The 23721-nt window shown below is 41.1% G+C and overlaps 1 protein-coding gene across 1 annotated transcript in view; it reads left to right on the top strand.

Annotated features, from left to right (window-relative positions):
• The first annotated feature begins 440 nt into the window (after positions 1–440).
• The window catches only part of luzp1 (leucine zipper protein 1), a 45093-nt gene continuing 21812 nt past the window's right edge, over positions 441–23721 (top strand). Inside the window, exons 1-2 of the mRNA XM_044141991.1 lie at positions 441–781; positions 21900–21950. The gene's annotated coding sequence lies outside the window, so the exon portion shown is untranslated. The remainder of the gene's footprint in view (positions 782–21899; positions 21951–23721) is intronic.

Below are 23721 nucleotides of genomic sequence, written 5' to 3'. Positions count from 1 at the left end.
AAACTTCAACTACCTGGGGCAACCTTCAGCAACCTGGGGCAACTTTCAGCAACCTGGGGCAACTTTCAGCTTTAGCAATATGGGCCTCCGTTGGTGGTAAAAATATGTTCACGTGTCAAAATTTGGTGGAAAAAGTCCACTTTATGGAAGTGGAACATCCATCCATCCATCCATCCATCCATCCATCCATCCATCCATCCATCCATCCATCCATCCATCCATCCATCCATCCATCCATCCCTTCTTGTTTTCTTTCTCTAGTTGTTTTTCTAGGTTCCATATTTAAAATCTTCTCTAGACTTTCATTCCTTCATCGTTCTCCGTATGTGTGACGTCATATCCGTCCAGTGAAGTGCGCTAACTGTGTAAATGTGGATGTTTGTTGGACTGAGGCAGAGTAAAACCTGTAGGAACCCTGGCGGCCGCTCAGAGGCAGAGAGGGGCGGGCCGTCTGAGCCGGGGAAGGGCGTTCTCTCTGCGGTCAGGCCGGGCAGAGTCATCCCGAGGGGTGGATCCTCCGGCGGCAGAAAAGGAAAGCCCACCTTTTTTCATTGTTAAGGACGCGGTGGAATGTGATGGTTTGATCTCAAACGGACCAGGGAGGGGAAGAACCAGCGCGAAGGAGCGGGACTGAGGCAGAATAAACAGCCCCCTCCTCTTCCTTCGGTCCAGCCTGGGAAATATGTGGAGCAACTTGTCCCGGTTCGTGTCGGCTGCCGTCCGCCTGAACTTTGTGGATTAATCCGAGGTTCTTTTGTGACCCGGCGGGGGAGCCGTTCAGGTAAATCTGGGCCCGGAATGAAGCGTGTTTGTGAAGGGGAATGTGTGTTCGGGGTCCCGAGTTGGACCCAGTCAGTTGGGACTGCAGGGTCTGAACTGCGGCAAGTTTTCTAGCCTTCCTCCGCGTCTCCGACCTTCTCCTCCTCCTCCTCCTCCTTCTTCTTCTCCGCTCTGAAGGGAACCCATCCAGGTTTACAGAGGAAAGCCCAGGTGGCTGCGACATTTTATATCCCTACTACTTGCGACTACTTGCGGGATTCTGGTGTTTTTCTCCCGGTTTGATGCTTTTATTTCATGTTGACTTTAGTTAAACGTCAGCGCGACGTCACCGCGGGCCGCTGCATTTGATGTTGCTGGAAAGAAGCCCGTAATGAAGCGCAGCCTGCTGCTCGCTGCTGTTCTGCTGGCTGATGTTTGGCTTTTTCTGAGCCCAGTCAGAATGCTGTTGGACTGTTTCTGGGTTTCCCCGTCATCTGGGTCACCGGGGTGTTTTTGGAGATTCCTTTCAGTTCCTGAACTCCTGCTGAAATTAAGATTACAGTTACTTCCTTATCCAAAATGTCCCCATTTATTGTGTTTGTCATTTATCGAGATAGTCATGATGATCATTTTGATTTATTGTTTTCATGATAAATTTCAGTTAAAGTTTAAAAAACTGACTAAAATGTTCTTTTTACTATTGCTTTTGCCCAGGGTTTTCAGTCAATCAAAAATATGATTAAACAGAGTCTCTGTATACAGTTTACTGATTTAAATCACTCTTCTTTAAGTATGCACCATCCTGAAGAAGCTTAATTTGAATAGAAATTATTTTCAGGAGCAGCATTTGTTTGTTTCTGCCAGGCAGTTTACTTTAAAAAAGAAGCAATATTTGTTTTTTACCATATTTTTTTTTATCATTATCACAATAGTACTTCAAAATACTGTAATACTATTCCAAGTCTACTTAAAGGTACATGCCAGTTTTTTCTGTAAAGTCAACCAAACTTACATTAACTATGGACACGTGTGGAGCAAGATTCCAGTTTTTATTTTAATTTAGCTATTTTCTTATTTGTCAATGTAAATAAATCTGGTGACATCACACAAGGAATAAGTCAGCTGATTGGTTTATTCCAGTATGACCTTGTGTATTTTTCATAGTTTTCCTCCTTTATTTGTATGTTTTAATTAAGTTCCTCCAAAGTTGTTCACTTATACTGCAGAACAATGCATAGATTTCTGGTGAAACTTGCAGCTTTAGATGATTTTAGGTGTTTTTCCACCTGATAGTTGGGTAGACTGTTTCCTTCTTCAGGAAGCATAAACAAAAGTGGAGTGACATCAGATTTTAGCACTTGTAGGATTTTTCTTTTGTCTTTAGTAAAAGTAATTTCTCCTGCTACCACTTGATTAGCACGTTTGTTTTGGTTGTTTTTACCCAGAATGCCCGGTGCTGTAGTCTGCTTCCTGCTGTTGGAGCGGCCTCTGGTCCGCTTGGCGTTCACATATACCAGAGTTCACTTCAACCCAACCAATACTGAGGTTTGTAGGCGGTCCAGAGTTTGACTCTGCGTTCATACCTCTCTAACCGCACTAAAGTTGGATTAAACTAAAGTTAGCGCTATGCTAACCGCTTGGTCAGCATAGCAACCATTTGGTGTTGCTTTTAGATGTTCCTGGTGCTACTTGTTAGCTTCACCATGCATGCACCTGTAGTCTGCGACTCCAATCAACACAAAAATCAGGAAAAATAAATCCCCCAAATCTTCTTGTCAGAAGAGAAGATGATGATGATGATGATGAAGGAAAAGTGGTATGACAGCATGTCACCTGTAGGCGTGAAGGTGATGAGTTAATTTGTTTTGACTGGTGGGAATGAAAGAAACAACAATAAGATGGAAAAGTTTAAATTGAAATGTAGACAGATTTACCTGGTCATGATGATGATAATTACTGGACTTTCTGTTGCTTGATTCATCTTGGCTCACTGGTCAAACTGGTAACACACTAAAGATCCTTCAACTCAAATGTTTCAGATGAAATCTGTCAAAAGTTTCCCATCTGGCACAATATTTCAAATTTACAGGAATATTTGGTTTTATATTCATGTAACTGTCACACAGTAAATCCAGACAGATTTTTATGTCACGATAAACTAAAGCAAAAATATCTTATTTTCTCACCATCATAATGTTCAAGCCAAAATGTTTGTAATATTTATAATTTATGCTAAGCTGTATTATAAAACAAAATTTTTTTATTTTTTTCCCTTCCCTATTGTAAAATTTTTATCAGAAATTGAAAGGAGCTAATAATAATCAAAAATAATTAAAAGAAAAAACTCAAAGACCTGGTAATTACTGTCATCAAGAATTTATGTACAACTCTAATAGTTTAATTAAACTATTCATGTTAGATTTAAGCATTAATATATTTAATATTCACAAAATAAATATATTAAATTTTATGAATAAAAAATGAATAATATGAAGAAACTTGGAGAAACATTTCTTGTGGGTTAAAGGCTGGATATGGCAAGTAGGGCTGAAACTACCGATTATTTTAATAATTGATTATTTTGATGATTAATCTGTTTGGATGAAAAAATATCATATTGTACGGATTTTTCATTTTACTGCTTAAGATTTTTTGTACAAGATTAGAACTACATTAAAAGAGCCAAATGAATAAAATAAGAAAATAAAGATTAATTGCATAAAATAGAATAATTTCCTTTAGTGAATTTGAACCAGATGCATATTTATACACTTTTTGTCCAGTTTTGGTTTTAATACAGCCTTGCATGCTGCTTTTTGAGTCCAGATGTTCCAGTTGATGATTAATCAGTTATTGAATCAGTTGACGATTATTGTGCGCTAGTTGCTTTTCTTTAAATCAGGGAGGCGACGTGTCAGTTGTTGCCTTTTTGCAGTCAGTCACTTTTGCTTGCTGGTTAATCATTTAACCTGGGAGGATTAGACCTGACTCATCAGGTTAGAAGTTGATATTCAGAGTAAACACTGCGGAGCGTTTTCTGTTTGACTATCTGTTTGCGTTTTGCTCATATGAGATTGAAAGTGTCGTGATGCGTGGCCTGCAGAAACAAGGTGTCAGAGTCTGAACAGTACATGCCCTGGGCTGGAAGGCGGGCGCATGAAGGCGGGCGCATGCTGCAGCAGCTGCTGCAGCAGGAAGGCTGGTTGTAGTGGTTGGTGGAGGACTAATGTACCAGGTGGGGCTCGTAAAGAGCAGCACGAGGGAGGGACTGAGACGGAGGGGACCTGCCTTGACCTGTTTCAGACATGAAGGGAGACAAAAAATGGGGGAAAAAAATCCCTGATGACTTTTCAGTAAGGCTCGCCTCCCAGCCTGCTGCAGATTATGCCAGCCGCTTTCCTCTGGGCACGGGCCGCTGCATGGCAGCTAGTCGCGAGGGTGGATGTGGGAAAAGGCTTTTCTTTATTACAGCATTTGTGGGGGGAAATGGCAGCAGCTTTTTGGGAAAATCAAGAGTGAGATGCCTAATTTTCCCCGTGGTTACTCCAGGTTGGGTTTGGTTAAACTGACTGTAAGGAGGAATGATTTCCAGCACATGCTCTCCGGTATTACACAGCAGTATGATAACTGCAGCCACCACCTGTCTATGAAGAGACTTTAATGCCAATAAATTAAGAGATTTTAATCCAGGAGTTGCTACGTTCGTCCCATCTTCTCTTTTGATTGGTGTTGCCCTCCGCAGAGCGCCCTGTGGAACCGCCCACGCTGCTCTGGGTGAAACCAAAAACTAATCATTACGGGTGTCCAATAAGGGTCATTATCAGCCTAAGCTCTGGACCTGGGGATTACCGAGTGGCTGAATAACCGCTCTGGGGATTAAATTTAAAGATTGAGGCTTTCTGCCTGGGAGAATCAGACCGCTGGGAATGTCGGTGGTAAAGTTCCTGCCACTCTGCATGACGCTGCTGTCAGTGTGGCAGATGCATGTGAAATTTCAGAACATGGCTACCGGTTCCCCAGGGTTGGTAATAAGTGGGCAGGAAAAGTAATTTTGTTTAAAATCATTTAGAGCAGAAAGAACTTAAAGAACTTAAAGAGTTTCCTGCAGTGGAAATGAATAAAATGTGTTTTTTATGTCAAGGTCATTTTTTCTTAACTGCAACTCAACCTGCAGCCTTAAGAGCTCAGATTTGTAGATGTTTATTTCAGGAAGTTTGCTGTTACTAATTACTTTAGTAATCGATTATTGTCAATTAATTGGATAAAAAAATTGACGCATTCTGCAGATTTTTCATTTAACCACCTAAGCTTATTTAGCGCAATATTGGAAATGCAAATAGCCTATTTCCTTTTTTATATAAGAAAATAAACATTTTATTGTGTAAAATATAACAAAATTGCACTCCTTGAGTGATCAATTGATTATTTATAGATAATCTGTAGCTAAGACATCAACATGTGAAAAGACGAGCCAGCATATCGCAGGAACTTTTTGTTTTCATTAACTGATAAATAATTGAATAGAAAAAGATTTTTAATTACAGAGTTGGAACCAGGTGGATTTAAAATGGCCACTTCAGAAGTTCTGGGTGGAAAACATTTATATTTACAGGTTTTTCATCTTAAATGCAAAATGTTTTGCTTTTTTTGCACATTTTGACTCAATTACTTCATTTTTTCAGCAAATCTTCCTTTATATTCTGCAGCTACGGTTACTGCAGCTAGTTACGTCGTTTCTAATGGGATCTCAGTTAACACACTTTGCAGTCAATTTCAGTTTATTATTCAAGTGAAATAGTTTCTGTCTGAGGAACCTGAGCAGATTGCACCAAATCCTGGACCTGCAGCAATTCCTCACAGTGAGCGTCTGGTGATAAAGATTAAACCTTCAGAACCAGAACACGACCCAACCGCCACCAACTCTCCAATAAATTACAATATTAGTGTCTCCTCATAAAAGCTGACTGTTTCCAAGCCTTTATTTTTGTAAATTATGATTATTTTTCAGCATTTATCAGAGTTTTACATCAGACTAATTAAAACATTTTAACACAGAACTGTCAGCTTACAGGACCAGTTACCCGGTCCCGCTGTTACTGGAAAATAAGGGCAAAATAAACAAAACCTTTAAATTCATCCCTTGGATTAGGCCACGCCCACTTCCAGGTAGAAAAATGTCTGCCACACAGCGAAATACGCAACACTAGTTTTCCCATATTTCCCCAAAGGATCAACCTTGACTGCTTGTTACGTTTACTGATCATGTTAAAAAGAAATTGTTGTCAAAATTAACAAATTTGAAAGTTTTAATGGTGCCTGGTGGAGAAATTAATTGGACACAGTAAATCTTCTTAGTCAAATTATTAACCCTAAATACTGAGAGAGTTTAACCAGTTTCTAAAACATCCAACAGCTGGAAGTGTTACAGTATGGAGAAGTTTAAATATCACAAATATAAAGAAAACGTTTAATAAATGGCTTTATAAAGCAACAGAAAACTTCCAGAAACTTTCTAAAACACACAGTTGTTCCTCTTCCTCCATCAGACTGAGGGAGCCGAGCCATTTTATCAGGAGCTTCAAACTATAACTACTTAAAAAAACTTTTTACAGTCACTAAAATGCTAATTTATTGCTATTTTCACATTTTCATTTTGAAAGTGTAAAGTAAACTCACCCAGAGGACAGAGGACCCAAAATTGACTTGAAGTAAGAGACGTGATGCTTCAACATATTTTTATTGTAAAAGTAAAAAGGATCCGTCTGTTAAGTTACTCAAGAAAGAGCAAAAAAGTATTTGGTAGAAAGTCTGGTCAAGAACTGAATAACTTATCAAATTATCAATCATTTAATATTTCAAAATTACAGTGATTAATATAAGTAACAAAAAATAAAGAAAATGTTTCCAAATCAGTTTCTTTCAATAAAAAACTTTAAAAAAACTTGAACAATAACTGCAGGTGATCGTCAGTCTGGTGAATTTTTGGTTTGTTTTTCATTCAGTGGGTAGAAAATCTGGAAATTTAACTCAAGTAGGAATTAAAATAGCCTACTTCATAATAATTACTAAAGTAAATGTAATGAGTAAATGTAATTAATGTAACTCTACGTATCCCTGAATACTCCTGCTGTGTAAGCTGCAGTGAACATCCTGATTGGCTGCAATCGATACGTTGGCTGGATTTAGGACCGGATGGTGTCGGTGTTGGGGTTTATTAGCGGTCCAGTTTTTAGCCTCGGACCAAGAATAGCGCAGCGGAGGATGCAGAGCGATGTTACAAACTCGGACCTGCTTGAAATAGCAGCGATGAATCATGATGTTTCCCATGTAGCGTTGTGTAAAAGCCCACTCACGTCCTTTTATGAGTGCGTGTGTGTGTGTGTGTGTGTGTGTAGGCGTGTGTGTGTGCGTGTGTGTGTGTGTGTGTGTGCGTGTGTGTGTGTGTGTGTGTTTGTGCGTGTGTGGTGATAACGCAGTAAAGTGCGGAGCTGCATCCTGGACAGTTTGTGTTGACAGAGCGAAGGTGGCTGGACGCCAGAAAGATTCTGCTTGAGCAAAACGTTTCTCTGCAGGGAACCTGGAAAATAATTCATTACATTTCATTTGTCTGAGCATAAATTTTATTTTCTCATTGTCTTTCTGTAGCACGTTTTTGAATACTTTGCGTCAACATCCAGCTAAACGTTAGCCTAGCTACTATTAGCTGCTAGGTGGCGATAGCGGTTGCTGCATGTGAATTTTTGAGTTGTTTCTTCAAAACAGTTTTAAGTTCAAAGTCCAGCTTGAGGCGCCTCTGATAACATTGAGTCTTCTGGATTTGTTGGACAGTGAGATAAAAAGTAATCTCTCTTTCTCTCTAAACTAGAATCATGGATCCTTGTCTCTTAACACGGTTCTATTTGTAGTTGAAGAAAATGTTTTAATAACAATGGTATCCAAGAAAACCAGATCAGTCATGTACACTTTACTGTATAGCAGCGTCGCGTTACTATGGGCGCGTTAGCAGTGTCGTGTTAGCAGTGTCGCGTTAGCATGGACGCGTTAGCAGTGTCGTGTTAGCAGGGTCGCGTTAGCAGTGTCGTGTTAGCAGGGTCTCGTTAGCAGTGTCGTGTTAGCAGGGTCGCGTTAGCAGTGTCGTGTTAGCAGGGTCGCGTTAGCAGGGTCTCGTTAGCAGTGTCGTGTTAGCAGGGTCTCGTTAGCAGTGTCGTGTTAGCAGGGTCTCGTTAGCAGTGTCGTGTTAGCAGGGTCGCGTTAGCAGTGTCGTGTTAGCAGGGTCGTGTTAGCAGCGTCGCGTTACCATGGACGCGTTAGCAGTGTCGTGTTAGCAGGGTCGTGTTAGCAGTATCGTGTTAGCAGGGTCTCGTTAGCAGTGTCGTGTTAGCAGGGTCTCGTTAGCAGTGTTAGCAGGGTCGCGTTAGCAGTGTCGTGTTAGCAGGGTCTCGTTAGCAGTGTCGTGTTAGCAGGGTCTCGTTAGCAGTGTCGTGTTAGCAGGGTCGCGTTAGCATGGATGCGTTAGCAGTGTCGTGTTAGCAGGGTCGCGTTAGCATGGATGCGTTAGCAGTGTCGTGTTAGCAGCGTCGCGTTACCATGGGCGCGTTAGCAGTGTCGTGTTAGCAGGGTCGCGTTAGCATGGATGCGTTAGCAGTGTCGTGTTAGCAGGGTCTCGTTAGCAGTGTCGTGTTAGCAGGATCTCGTTAGCAGTGTCGTGTTAGCAGTGTCGTGTTAGCAGTGTCGTGTTAGCAGGGTCGTGTTAGCAGGGTCGTGTTAGCAGGGTCGTGTTAGCAGGGTCGTGTTAGCAGGGTCGTGTTAGCAGGGTCTCGTTAGCAGGGTCTCGTTAGCAGGGTCTCGTTAGCAGGGTCTCGTTAGCAGGGTCTCGTTAGCAGGGTCTCGTTAGCAGTGTCGTGTTAGCAGGGTCGCGTTAGCAGGGTCTCGTTAGCAGTGTCGTGTTAGCAGGGTCTCGTTAGCAGTGTCGTTTTAGCAGGGTCGCGTTAGCAGTGTCGTGTTAGCAGTGTCGCGTTAGCAGTGATGTTTGGGGTGAAATGCCATCAAACGTACAGAGGATTTCTGGAACCCCAAACGTTGAGGCCGCAGTTTTCACGGCGGCCGGTGATTGGCTGGTCGATGTTGATGAAAAGTTTGAACAAAGATGTTTTTTTAATCTTTTTTTTTATGTTTTTCCTCTAATTTGTCCCTTTTTGGCATTTCAGATCAGTTTTAGTAACTGATTATTTATGGAATAATAAGTCATCAGTTTTTTGTTAACTTTGCTGGAGTCGAGGGAAGAGTAATATTTTAATCACCATTCCTACTTACAACCAAATCGGTTGAAACGTTTTCTAATTATTTTACTTTGCATGGACGACATCTGAATATGAAAAAAACAATAATGACAAATTTTCAGCAAATTTTGAATAATTTTTTGTCCCTTTGCAACATCAGCTTTTAACAGCAATCAAGTATTTTTTCATGGCAATTTAATTTTAGCAGTCAGAAATGATTGTGGTAATCATGCAAACATTATTTCATCCATTGTCCAACCTTAACTGTAAAAGTTTTACTTTTCCCTCATTTCTTCCTTCTGTTTATCTTTATTTCAGTGCAGCAGCAGCAGCAAAGTGACAGATTTACACATGGAGTAACTCACAGTAATAAAAACAGATATAAAGGAGACAGAATGTGTTGTCTGTGCAGGTATTTCTACGTCTCGGGGCACTTTTGCTTGTTTTTGTTCCCGTCCAGGTAGATCTGTCATCAGATACCAGAGACTGGGCGTCCTTCTCTCACTGAGCTGTAACTAAAAGAACTTTCACATGACAGAGTGACGTTCACTCTCTCTCCGGTCATGTCAAAGCACGAACCTCTCTGCTTTTATACAAATGTTTGACTGATTTTAGTCTGTTGAAAGTTTTATGGAGTTCTTTGTTTTGTAACTGGATTTCTAAAACCACAATGCAGAACCTGTTTTATCTGATTTTTTTTATTTGTTATTTAAGAGCTGCATTAAATATTACCCATACTGCCTTCTGTTGTTTCTGCAGCAACACTAAAGACGTTGCATGCAGGGATTCTTTGGATTTATTATGTCTGACTGCATTTTGTCTCCTGTCTTCTGTAATAGTTTCTGCTCTGAAACGTTGCATAACTGTTTTCCAAATAAGCCAGCTTCCAAACCGACATATCTCCTCTTTACTGACCTGTGGAGGATTTGATTGGGCCACTGGGTAGTTATCAAACACGTTACATGAGCAGATGAATCAGGAATTGTTTTCACCAAATAATCTGTTCACTAACACAACAACTCTGAAGTTCAGTGCACTGCAGCATCCAGTGTATTTGATTTGAGTTCAGTGTGAAAGAAGGATGTAAATTAGAATACAGGTGAATAGTGGAAAGAAAATGTTTGGCAGGTGAAGCAAGTGTTAATATTTTCTCCTAAATAAAACATTTATAAGTTAGCTGATTAATTGACATTTTTGACTGTTCCATCATATTTGCACAGCTACAAAACATAGAATAGAAATCTCTTTTATTATCCCAAAGAATTTGTATTTAACCACAGCAAAGCTGCAAACATGAATGATGCAAACTCCAAAACAGACAAATACAAAAACCCGAATGAAACAGAGAAACTCTGCAAACAAAATCCTGCAACGACAGGAAATTAGAACAAAGGGTAAAAATCCACAAATACTAAAAACACCAAGTATGAAACGCTGCAAACTTGATAAAACATAAGTTTAAGTCCTCCAGGCCACCAGGGGGAGTTGACCAACAAATTGTCTGGGGCCAGACTCTCAGTAAAGATGGGATGTTGTGACTTAATAGGATGTCAAGAAGAAAGTTGGAGGAAAGAAGGAATAGCTGAATTATACTTCATGTCTTTTTGAAATGTGCCAAAAGCATCAGGATATTTATGTGGGTCATTCTACCGACTCTGTGACAGACTGGTGACCTGCCCAGGTGACCCCGCCTCTAGCTGGACTGGCACCAGCACCTCCTGACACCACTAGGGACAAGGGGGTTAGAAAATGGATGGATGGATAATACTACCGACTCCAGACTCCCCCTACTGGTCTGGAGGACTTCTGCTTCAGAGTTTGCAGCTTTTCTTATTTGCAGTGTTTTCCCTTTTTGCTTCTACTTTCTGTGGTTTTTCTGTTTTTGTGTTTTGGAGTTCCATTCATGTGTTCGCATTGCGTTTCACTGTTTGCTGCGTGTTTGCACCTGTCAGCCACCATAGGATTCAGATTATTTACGAGAAGCTGTAAAAACAGATGAGCGCTCACTGCAAGACTTATCTCCATGTTATGTAACACTCAGCTGTAGCATCCATCCAAACGTACTCCTCCTATCAGGATTTATTTGCACGCTTCCTGAAACCAGATGACCATCCTGCTGCTTGGCTTCCCAGAGTGTCTGGTGTCGGATTATAAGAACATGACAAAGACGTCGCAGCATCAGGTCCAGATATTGGTGGGTCATCTTCACTTTGCTTTGTTTAGTTGTTGAGCTTTAGAGGAAGCGGTTCCTGAGTGGAGTCACCTTCTGATCTGTGAAGCGTTTTAGTAAACCAAATGCGTCTAGATTTACCTCCTCCTTTCCCCCACAGTTTGCTGCAGACTGCTGAGAAGAATGTGCTAGTGACTGATAGTTGTTGTGATAATGTTTAATCAGGCCTCACATGGTTGGAGTTTGGACTGTATTGACCAACAATGTGGGTCACTCTGCTACAGTAGCCTTGTTGTTTGCACTGTCAGGTTCAACTGAATGAAAAGGGTTTAGTTCTGATCATTCAAAGGGCGTGCATCATCATGTTTGCAACCTTTCCGCTCTGCTCAGACTTGAAGTGCACCACAGTTATGTTCTTTTCCAGTTCGATGTTTGAAAACAGCAGCAGAAGGTTTGCGGTGGAGTGGTGATGTTATCTGGACAGCGGCTATCAGAGACGCAGTGATGGCAAAGTCTGCAGCCTGAGTGTGAGTTCATAGCGTGAGGATTTTTATGGTGAATTGTTCAGAGAGGAGGAGAAAGTCTGGAGAACTTTTATCTGAGAGCCTGGATACTTAACAAACCGGCACCAGGGAGCCGGAGAGGGCGATTATTTTTACCATGGTTCAGGATCCCATCGGCCGACGCACCAAAACTCCTCACGTGTGTTTTGGGATTTTTCACACGCAGAATTTAACAGTGATAACTTGGTTTATTTAGCATAAGAGGGAAAAAAGGGGATTAATTTTTTTTTTATTCAGATTTTCACCATGTTGTTCATTCATTCATTCATAAATGTCAGTTTCAAACTAAATATTTACTTAGTAAGCAAAAAGTTTAATTTGCAAATGTTTAGCTCCAAGCTAAGTATTTAGTTCAGAAACTAAATAAGCAAGTTAATATTTAGTTAGCAAACAAATTAATATTTATAAGTGTAAATAAATATTTAGCTTAGTTTGGAACCAAATATGTAGATAATTGATCCCAAGCTGTGTTTTTAATCTTATTTCCTGATGTTCAGCACTTTGTTTCAGCTGTTCCTGGTTTTTATAAATAAAGTTGATGATGAAGCTAATCATTTAGCTTTCTAATTAAATATGTAGTTTGAAACTGACATTCATAAATGAATGAATACCATGATGAAAATGTGACTTTTTTTTTCACTGTAATAAATTATTGCTGTAAATCTTTGACTGTGTATTTTTGCGAACTGCAGCCCATGAATTTGTCTGCTTCGCTCTCGTTGGCCTGTCAAAAATGGCTGCCAAGTTGACCCTGTGAAAAAAACAAAACAAAACATGGAAGAGGTGCAAAGGAAGCAGACTTCAAACGCCTGTGGGAGGAAGTGGAGGAAGGGAGCAACGTTTTAACGTTGCTTGTGAATTCCTGGGACACTTCATTTTCTCAAAGTGCTTTTTCTTCATTAACCGGCCCTGTGATTGTTATCTGGTCGTCCTGTCTCCTGGTCCTTCACCTCACTTAACAGAAGAACCCCCCCCACTCCGCCACTCCGCCCCGCCGCTCCTCCGCTCCAGGAGTATTTTTGGAACGTAATGAAAAGAGAAATCTGAACTGCTTAGCCTTAAAAGGCCTGTCTGGGTCAGCTGGGTGGAAACTTGCGGTATTAATGCCTGCACATTTTCTGTGTGAGTGGGTCATCTGTGATTTTCAGTGTGTGTGTTGATGCTGTGAGGAATTCCTCGGGTTGGGGGGAGATGGGTGGGCTCCATCTCCAGGAAGGGAGGGAAGGGGCATATTTGGCATATTTCAGGAGCCTTTTCCGTCTGGTTCACGGTGCGTTCTCGAAGCGTGGGCACAAGAAAGCCGAACATCTTCTGAAGGTGGTGCAGGCGGGACTCACCTCCATGGAGTCCTGACCCAAAAATCAACCCACCAGCCTGGTGAACAGTTATAAAAACGCTGCCTCACACCAGGGCAGAAACACACAGCTGTGACGCCCCCCCACCAAGTCAACCTCAGTAACGTCCATAAACGGCTACATGTTGACCCAAACTCCCTCATCCAGCACCGGGTTTGGACTGGACCTCTACTAGCCTGGCCTCTGTGGCTTTCCGGTCACTTCTACTTCGGTTTGAAGTATTAGACTCTGTTATTTGCTGTTGGTTGGCCTCAGGATGATGTGTTGGCAGTTCAGGGCCTGGCGGTTTGCTGAGGTCACTGCGAGGTTGTAGAGGAACGTTAAGACTTTGTGACTCTGAGAAATATCCTGCTAATAAGAGTTCAATGTGTTCATGAAGGGATGGAGATGTTCAGCAACAAAACTCAGAGATGCTGTGTTGAGTAAAGTTGACCCGGTTCTACTGGAACCAGAACTCCATCATCTGCTCCACCTCCAGCTGCTGTGGTTCTGAACCTGTTCCCCTCCTGGCCTGTGGGGGCGCTGCACCAAGAACCACTGAAGGAAACGACACAAAAACCTCTGAAGACACTGAGAGCAACTTCCTTCTTCACCAGATGGAAACAAGATGGAGGCGTCAGATTTTAGCGTTGGAGGATTTCTCTTTAGTCTTTCTGTTACTGGCGCTAAACTAGCATGTCTGTTTTGGTTGTTTTTACCCAGGATGCACTGCGCTGTAGTTCGCTTCCTGCTTTTGGAGGACCAGAGTTCACCCCAGCCTGGTTGAGTTCACTTTAACCTGCCTCCAGTTTGTTTGCCCGGAAGGTCTGGTTCATTTGGTGAGGTATGAACACTAACTGACCTCTGACCTCTGGTCCTTAAAACCTCGACCTGGATTTAAGTGAATTCTAGTTCAGTTTGAATTCATATGTGAACTCCAAGCAGACCAGAGACCGCTCCAAATGCAGGAAGTGGACTACAGCGCAGGGCATTCTGGGTAAATACAATCATAACAAACGTGCTAGCCTAGCGCTAGCAGGAGAAATGGCTCATGGTCTTTAGCCAAAGACAAAACAGAAATCGTCCAGCCGCTAAAATCTGAAGCCTCCATTTTTCTTTATGTTTCATGAAGAAGGAAGTTTCTCTGTGTCTTCAGAAGTTTCTGTGTCGTTTCTTTCAGTGGTTCTTGGTGGTCTGATGAACTGGAATAACCAGAGAACGACTGAAGACCGTCAGAGTTTGATTCTGAGTCTCTGTTCTTTGCTCGTGTTCAGATCTTCTCTGTGAACAGTTGGAGGAATTTACACAATGATTTTCACACGTTTTAGTTTCTTGTCCGCGGCTCGTTGAATAAAATTCCTCCTGCAGATTTTGTTCCCTGTGATCATAAAAACATTCATGTTCTCACAGAGAGGAATGCTGGTTCTCTCTCCTGTCCATGAGTTTCTCTCCCCTGTTTCTGTATTTTAGCGGGTTGGTCTGGACTCTGAAGCCATTCATATGTTAGGATAAGTTTTCAAGCCAAGAAAATATTTTCTCTTCCATATTTTTCTGCTCTTTCTTTCGTTTGCCTCCTGTTATCTCTCTGTGCTCCTAAAGGGCATCTGCAGACCGGGTTTCCAGGTTTCCTCTCGGTGCCAGGGTTACTTTTGGCGCTTCCTTTCCTGCTGATTATCTGACTGAACCAGCACAATGCTCCTGCGAGGTCATAAAAATAGACTCTGTGAAGCTGCTTTTACTTGCTGTCATGAAACATCTTGTCAGATTTTAAAGAAACTGCGTTTTTCTCGCGCGTTTTATGATTTTGCACAACATTAAAGTTATGGTTGTGTTGTGGAAAGATGTGGAGAAGTTTGGGAATCTGTTTCCTGAGTTTTGTGACGTTTAAAGTGCAACTAACCCCTATTTGAAAACATAGTCTCCCCTCAGACGTATTTTCAGAAATGTATCAAAAGTGGGTGGAGCCAAGAGCCACAGGGGGCGTGGCCACACGTGAGAATAAAGGGAAGGGGTTAATTGTTGCCAACTAAGCAACTTTTTTTGTTATTAAAGACTTTAATAGCGACGTGCAGCATCAGTCGCACTGAAATAAGCGAACAGCGAGCTATCAATAAGTTGCTAGAAATAAACTGAAATGATGCAAAAAAAGTATTTTTACTGCAGTTTTGCATAAAACACCAATTTTGATACAACTTTTAATTGAAAAGCTCAAGTTTTTTATTTCAAAAGGGTGTGATTCCATTAAGTAAACGTATGTTTGTATTTCCGATTTGTTCAGTTTCAGCCAATGAAAACACAGCTAGCAGTTGTTCGCCTGCAGTCAGAGCAGAAAGGAAACACACTCCACTCTGTGTTCACATTTTAAATAAACGCTACCGATCAATGCTAACGCTTGCAATTCCAAATCCTGACTCTCCACCAGGGGGCGTCTCTGAGTGAGATGGTTTTATCCCAAACATGGGGGCTAAACATGTTGGACCAATAGGAAAATCCAACTGCAGTAGCCACAGTTCAGCCCACAGAGGGCAGCACTGAGGAGCTTTTATGCTTATTTACATGGAAAAGCTACAATTGGCTCAGAAACAGAGCTAGTGCTGTTAAGACCCGATTTATTTGTCTTATCTAAGGGGTTAGCTACTCTACATAATAACGTTTTTTAATGTATTATTTAAATGATTAATCACTAAATGGCTGATTTTAGGCGTGAAGTCTGCATGTTTTTGTCTCTCTACCCTCCCTCCAGCGTCTCTTCGCCTCCGTCTGCAGAGCCACAAAAGGTAACCTTGGGACAGTTGCTGCAAGGAGGCGAGCGCTGAGAAAATCATAACCTGTGGACTCATGCAGACACTGAAGCCTCCACAGGAATCCCTTAAACACTCCTAAGTCACAGAGTGGCTCATTCATGCACAAACACAGCTGAATACCAGGCATATTTCATTATCTGGGCTGCAGACGCCTCTGTCTCTTTCTCTGCGTTTGTTTTCTCTGGATTTACCAAAACTTCATGTCGTCAGGTGGATTCAGTTTCATTTAGCTCTAAAGAGGGTTTTTAATTTATGCCCCTTCTCTGAGTTTTGCACCGTCTGACCCTTCAGGTAATTTGTTGGGAGTCTCTAAATGTTTGTCAGTTGTGAATAATCATTCTCACTTTAGAATAAGGTAGAACAATTTGGAAATGTTCCTTTAACGCCTTAGATTAATGGACAGCAACATTTGTTTCCACACCTGCATTGGCATTATTTTCTCCAACGCAGAAAATAACCAAAACTCCTGCTTTCATACAATCCACCATCTTTATTGATTGTTTGTCAATTAAATGTGTTTTATTAGCAGCACGAGAGTCATATTTTGTTTCTTATGACTGTTTTCGTTGGTTTAGTTGAGGCCAGACTGAAAACTTTATCATCCGGTTTTTGTAGAAAGAGAAAAACAATAAATTCATGCAAATTAAAATTATTCAGTTGTTTTAATTTATCATGTGATTAATTGATTTATTGCTTATTGCAACTGGTGTTGCTTTCTTTACCATCTGAATAAGGAAGAAAAGGTTTTAAGTTTTCTTGCTGTTTTTGTGGCGTCTTCCTCCTGACCAGTAAAGAACTATAATATCGAGTAGCAGAGCCGTCCCACACTCTGAAAACTTTCTCATCCCTGCATGACTCGGCGGTTCTCTCCCGTTTCCTCTGTAGGTGTGGATCTCAGAAGAATGTGGTTGAATTGCCATGCCGAGCATTGAGACATGGCTGCCTTAAAAGGAAACGGCAGCAGCCAATCGCTTCTGCTCTGCCAGCCAGGGAATGACTCCGTGCTGCATGGGCAGAGTCCGGCATGCTCACACAAAACAAGGAAGTGTGTGGGAACTGACGGCACAATGCACTGGTTATTAATTCTTTAATTAATTCCTAACCAGATTAATGTGGCTGCCGCGTCGCTGCTGTTTCTAATGTTTGAGCTTAGAAACAAAACAGGAAGCAGTTGCATCAGTTTCATCTTAAATGCTCAGGGTGAAAGTTGTATTATGTAAAAAGTGAGCAAAGAAACTGTTCTTGTCTTAAAAAAAAAACAACAAACACATTTCTTCTTCTCAAGCTGCTGGAAATGCAAAGATCTGAACTTTGTGGCCAATTTCTACAGTTTATGTAAAACTTAACCAACTAACTCTCATTCTAGACAGCTGGGATTTCCTCAACCTATTACTAAATCCCCCAAATAAACTGAAGATAAACTGTCTGAATTTGTAAATTTGTTTAATTCTGCTAAATTTTGTTTAAAAAGCGTCTCAGTGCTGCCCTCTGTGGGTTGAATGGTGGAACATGTTAGCTTTTTAAGTGCAGCTGCTGTGCTTTCTTTGACCTTGAAATACCTCACTGATGGTGAAAATGGCTGACAGTAGGTGTCCTTCCTCCAGGAACAACTTCCACACTGAAGAGTGTTGTTGTTGCTACAGCCTGTTAGCTCTGATAGGGTAAATCTCGGGGTGCACTGATCGATTGGGCCACTAGGGGCATGTGTGAGGTCAACAAACATAAACTTAGTGTTTCACAGGTATAAATGTTTCTCAGTAAAATTAGGAGTTTATTAGGGCTGCAAATATCGATTATCTCAGTAATTGATTAAGCTATTGATTTTTTTAATGATTAATTGGATAAAAGGCACGTTGTGTTCATCTTTTATGTAACTTAAACCTTTTTTATAAAATATCAGGAATACATAAAATAATTCAAATAAAGAGATAATTGAACAAATTTTTTTAAATTAAGAAAATAAACATTTTACTGTCTAAAATGCAGGATAGCACCATTCCTTTAGGAGTTTTGGCTGAAACATATTTACAGACAAAAATGTTTTCATCTTAAATTCCTGGTTTTGCTTAATAACAGCTCTTCATATGTTGTTTTTTTTGGTAAATTACCTTCTTTGAGCCTGAATACTTCAGTTAGCGGTTAATCAGTTACTAAATTGGTTGACGAGTAATTCGGTTATCGATTAATTGTGATTAATTGTTTCAGCTCCAGTCACAATCCCTCATAAATAGCATTGGCTGGTCAGGTTTGTTTTTAAAGATGGCCGTTTTCTGGTCGACCAGCAATCTGTGCACACTTTGGAGAGAACAATATGTTTAATTTTAAAATGTGTTTTTTGAGTTTCTGACCTCCAGGTCAGCAGTGAAAATCAAAGATCAGGCCATGTTTTCATTGGTTGACTCAGGTTTGCATAAGTTTCTCTCCTGTTCTAGTTTTTCTCGTGAAAATCCCTCATGCGACGTTTAGAGGGAGAGCCGACACGTGTTGCATCCCCAGGTTCTGCTGAGTCGTCCGCTGGGCCGTTGCTGCGCCGCGTGACGCAGCCGCTGAAGCCGTTCTGTGACATTGTTAGCTGTCAGTGGGGCTGAATAATGAGGAGCTGCTGGGAAACGGCCGGTAGCGTGTGAACGTCTCAGCGGCGCTTTGAAAAGCTGGGAGTCATTAAACATTAGGGCTGGTTCTGCAGGTTCACGGTGAAGTTCAGGAGCTGAATGGTTTTCCATCTGACGAGCTCAGAGGTGAAGGTTTGACCCCACCTTGCTGCGCTGCAGGAATGCAGCAGGAATGCAGATGAAGATTCAGACTCTGTTCCACTTTTCATCGCTCCTGCATCTTTTTATCCCTGAAATCCAAATGAAAAATTTTATTTCAGTCTTTTTTGTCTCTTGCTTTTCCTTGGTCTTCCTTTGTATTCTGTTCACTGTGTTTGATTTGGGCATTCCTTTCCCCCTGAGCAGACAAAACAACCACAGACCCCACTGAACACACACACACACGCACACACACACACACACACACACACACACACACACACACACGCACACGCGCTCTCTCTCCCCCTAATCACACACAGGAAATGGGCTCCCATGCAGGCTCGGCCCGCCTGCCTGCCTGCTGAAAGCCAGGATGGGCCTTAAGGCCATGAAATGTTCTCCAGAAAACAAACGTTCCCTCGCTGCTGCTTCTCCCTTCCAGTTCTCCTTCATCTGTCTGAAAACGTTCCTTCCTGCACGTTAAGGTTCGTTTTGTTGCAAAGATTTTCAGATTCCCTGTTGGTTCTTGTTCTGAAGAACTTTAAAATCGATGCAGAGTCCATCATCACTATCATAAACTGTTCACTAAATGCTACGTTGGGAATCGCTGCATCTTAACCCTCCTATCAAACCCGGTGATGGCAGCATCATGCTGTGAGGATGCTCTTCAGGAGGATGGAGCTAAATCCAGGAAATCCGTTTTGAGAAAACTTTTTACAGGCTGCAGATTGTAAGAATAGAATGACCTAGTCAAAGTAACAATCAGTCGGTGAGCATCGGTTCAATTTAAGAAAAAAGCATGGAACACATTTCAGATTGAATCTTTTTTTCCTCTAATTCACAGTTATTCTCTGCTTTTTGCGGTTTATGAATCCCAGTAAAAGGTGTTAAAGTTTGACTGGATCTGCTGCTGGGATGAAACGACTGGCGCCGAAATAAACAAAAACAATAACAACTGGAGGAAAAACTGTACCTGGAACTACGCTGTGCGTTTCTTCAACTAGAACATTATGAAATCATAGATTTACAATGATTTTCGTCTTTATGAATCTATTAATTAGCCTTTCAATCTAATATAAAATTGATTTAAAAATTTTTTTTCCCACACAAGCAGTTTACATCAGCGGTCGGAAAAAGTTTGTGACAAAACACTCAGTTGATTTTTTTGGAAATGTTATCTGTTGAGTCTCATCACATCACAATATTTTATTCTTTGTGAATTCTGCACCTAAAAATGAACCAAAATATGAAAAACTAAAACTACTAATAAAAACTAAATGAGAACGAGACTAAAGTTAATTAATAGAAACAAGCAAATGCACTCTAAAGACAAATTAAACCAAGTAAGACAAACAAAATGAAAACCTTGATTGCACCTAATCACTCTCACACACACACACACACACACACACTCGCATGTTTTGGTGCTCAGCAGAGTCTGGCGCTCGGCTGACGTTGGGATTGGCGTTGAGCGTGAGAAAGTGAAATGATTCAGCAAATCCTGATGTTGTGGGTCTGACTGAGCGCCGCCGCCGCCCTGCAGGAGCAGAAGAAGAAGAGAGGAAACGAGGCGCTGAGTGGCGGGAGGAGCTGCAAACCTGGAGCTTCACGTCTGTAACCGGATCGTCCCTCTGAGCGCGTCACCGACTGCAGCTGCAAACTTCACTGTTGTTGGTTAAAACTGGAGGTTTGCTCTTCCTCACGACTTACTGATGGATTATCTTAGATGAAGTACTGTAGACATTTATGTGCTTTGCTACAGATTTCGTCTGTTTTTGCCGTTTTTAAATAACTATCTTATTATTTATGAAACTGATCAATTCATCGTGTGATTAACGGATTTGCCTTTTAGCAATAAGTTATGGCAGCACTAATTTATCCAGATTAATTGAGATCCTGAACGTCCTTAAGCTGCCGGCTGTTGGTCCCATAACAAATTCTGCTTCAATTGTCTGAAGTTACTGAGAGAAACAATAATATTGTGGTTTTCAGACCAATTTAATGGCATAATAATAATAGAACACATTCTCACATATCAATAAAATTTTAATTCTTATAAACATTTTAACACTGGAACAGGATGACATTTTAAATATCCAAATTAAATAAACAAAACAACAGAAACAAGAAAAACAAAATGAGTTATGCAGACAAATTATCCAGACCGAAGACTTTATCACCCAGCTTTTGGTAGAAAAAGAGAAAAAAGACAAAAGTGACTTGATATTAATTTATTATGTGATTAATGGATTTGCCTTTTAGCAATAAGTTTGGCAATAATAATTTATCATCCAACAAAAACCTAGTTATCTATTTATGTCTATATTTGGTTGTTTATGTTGAATTTGTCGACCTCACAAATAAATAAAAAGAAAGAAAGTTGGTTCTTTATGACTTTTTGGCAGTGTTATAGTGAGACTCCTGGCCTAGTCAAATCCAGAATTTAACAGGTTTGTTGCTCAGGTTGGTTTGAGTAACTTTACCGTAATAAATCCTGGTTTGGAAGCTACGTTTCATTTTTCTTTCTGTTTTGACTGAAACATGGAGGAGCGTCAGGCTAAAGCTAACATCAGGCTAAAGCTAACATCAGGCTAAAGCTAACATCAGGCTAAAGCTAACATCAGGCTAAAACTAACATCAGGCTTAAGCTAACATCAGGCTAAAGCTAACGGTGGAAACACTGAATCGGTTCCTCCTCCCTCAGCCTTTAAATTCAGTCCAGACCTCCTGGATCTGGACTCGGCTTAACCAAACATATGGAACGCTACTGTCATGGAATGCTGCGAGTCGGCAGCGTTTCCTCCTCCTGTGTGTGTGTGTGTGTGTGTGTGTGTGTGTGTGTGTGTGTGTGTGTGTGTGTGTTTGTGTGTGTGTGTGTTGGAAGCAGACGAGAGCTTCTAGGATGTTGATGATGATTAAGATAATGTGTGTGTGTGTAAAAGTGCCTCTGCAGACGGCTGAATGGGGCCTTCTGTTGTGCTGGCCAAACATTGCCTGTCTGCTCACACATGAGTCCCATATCTGAGCCGTTAGCTCATCTTTAGCCAGTTAGCTTGACTGTGAACAATCTCCCCTACAGTGGCTGCATTGTCAGCCCTGCTGCAGCCTCGGCTCCTGCCAACTGCACCAGATGACATTGGTGAAAGATGGCATGAGTGTGTGTGTGTGTGTGTGTGTATCATGATGACCACTGCTCCTGTTTTACTAACCCCATGCCCTCTGTGTGTGTTCCTGCAGGATGGAGAGGTTCTGGACGGGAGTGTAGCGTCTTGAAGATGAATCGTTAAAGTAAGTCTGATTTCCTCTTTTCATCTCTTTTCAGAAAAAAAACAAAACATTCACACTCCTCAAAAATCTTTCACAATTTGTCACATTTCCACCACAAACGTGTCCAGATGTGGCATTTTAGACCAACGCAAACATGAGAGAACAATCTGCACCGTGAAGAGTCCAGCAGTTGCATTGGGGACAGGCTGGATTAGCAGCGCTAACTTTTCTCTTAGCGCTCTAAAGTTTTTGCTAACTTTGAAAAAGTTTTGCACACATCGTTTCCCCTGAGGTAATTTTTCTTGATTAATTGGCTGTTTTGTAAAATTTCAGTTGATTTAAAGTTTGAAATCAATGTTGACGTTTGTACATCAACTGTTAATCATTTGTAAAGTCGTTAGATGTTTATATTCTTGCTTTTATTTTGGAGGATAGGTAGGTGGTAAATGTCATGCTGTTGATGCTATGGGCGACGTACCGAATGTTACTGACACATGGTTGAATTTAGCACCTCAGCATTAGCAAACACAAAGTTTATATAAAGATTTAACGTTAGTTTTGACTAAATATAATCACCTTCCATTAAAAACTATTTTGGTATTTAGCTACGGTAGCCCAGATGGGATAAACTGACCTCTGAGCATCAGACCAGGGAGAGATGGAGAGTCGTATCGAGTCGCTTTACTCCTTTTTAACAAGTCGTAATCTGTCGGAGGAGAGGACTTTATGTCGCTACAACAAGGCATAAAAAAGTTTTACATCTTGGTTTCTGATGGTATTTTTTATTTTATCTTTCAAGTGAAATACAGGTAAACATTTGTACATTATAAAAAGGAGTACGGAACATGAATTCATATACTTGTCCATATGTTTATACATAACCACATGAGAATAAATTAATAAAACGGCAACAAAAAACAGAATCTCAGCTTTAAATGAGATCCGCCGCTACAGGAAAGTTTTACGTCTCATTAAAACAAAACTCGGCTCCTGAATTTATTTCCAAGCTGTTAAACGTTTCCATATAAGGCAAACACAAAATTCCCGAATGTTACAGGAAAGGGGGAGGGAAAGACATGCGGCAAATGTCGGTCGGGTCCGGGAATCGAACCCCCGACGGCCACATCGAGGATTCAAGGCCTCCAAACGTGGGTTGCGCTGTCCCCTACGCCACCAAAGAATCGTGGGGAATGAACAACTGGACAAAATAAATAATAATCAAAAATCAGACCTGAGCATAAAGACTTGCTGTGTTTTACCTTTTAAGATGAGATAAAACTTTATCGCCCTCTGAGGTGGAAATGTTCCTTCTGCTCTTCAAACATAAAATAAAACACATTTATACAGCCAGCCGTTTGCACATAAAACACTAGTTAGATTTTATTTATTGTCATTTATTTATGACTTTATGAATGCTGGGGAGTATTTTCAGTTTAAATTTTTTTATCTGGATTCATTATTTTGTGGCCACCAGATAAATGTAGATAAATCCAGATGTTTTATTATTTGTGGAACATCCTGCTAACCAACAGCAGGTTCGATCGGCTCTTTGAAGTGGAATGTGAGGCGTTTTGTCGTTTTCCTCCAGATCTTGGTGTATTCATGCAGGACTGTGAGAACTCGCCTGCATTTCCCCGTTTCACCTCCTGCTGGCTGCAGCAGCTCCTGTTTGCTGGTTTCACTCCCAGCTCCTCGGTGCTGCTGACTCTTACGAGTGTCGCCGTGTTTTCTCTTATCAGTGTGACGCGGTGACGCTCTCGCATTCCTCCAGGAGCAGCTCACTGTGTGACGC

The sequence above is a fragment of the Gambusia affinis genome, linkage group LG16, assembly GCF_019740435.1.
Source record: "Gambusia affinis linkage group LG16, SWU_Gaff_1.0, whole genome shotgun sequence".
Taxonomy (NCBI): Eukaryota; Metazoa; Chordata; class Actinopteri; order Cyprinodontiformes; family Poeciliidae; genus Gambusia; species Gambusia affinis.
This window is presented reverse-complemented; position numbering and strand designations above follow the sequence as displayed.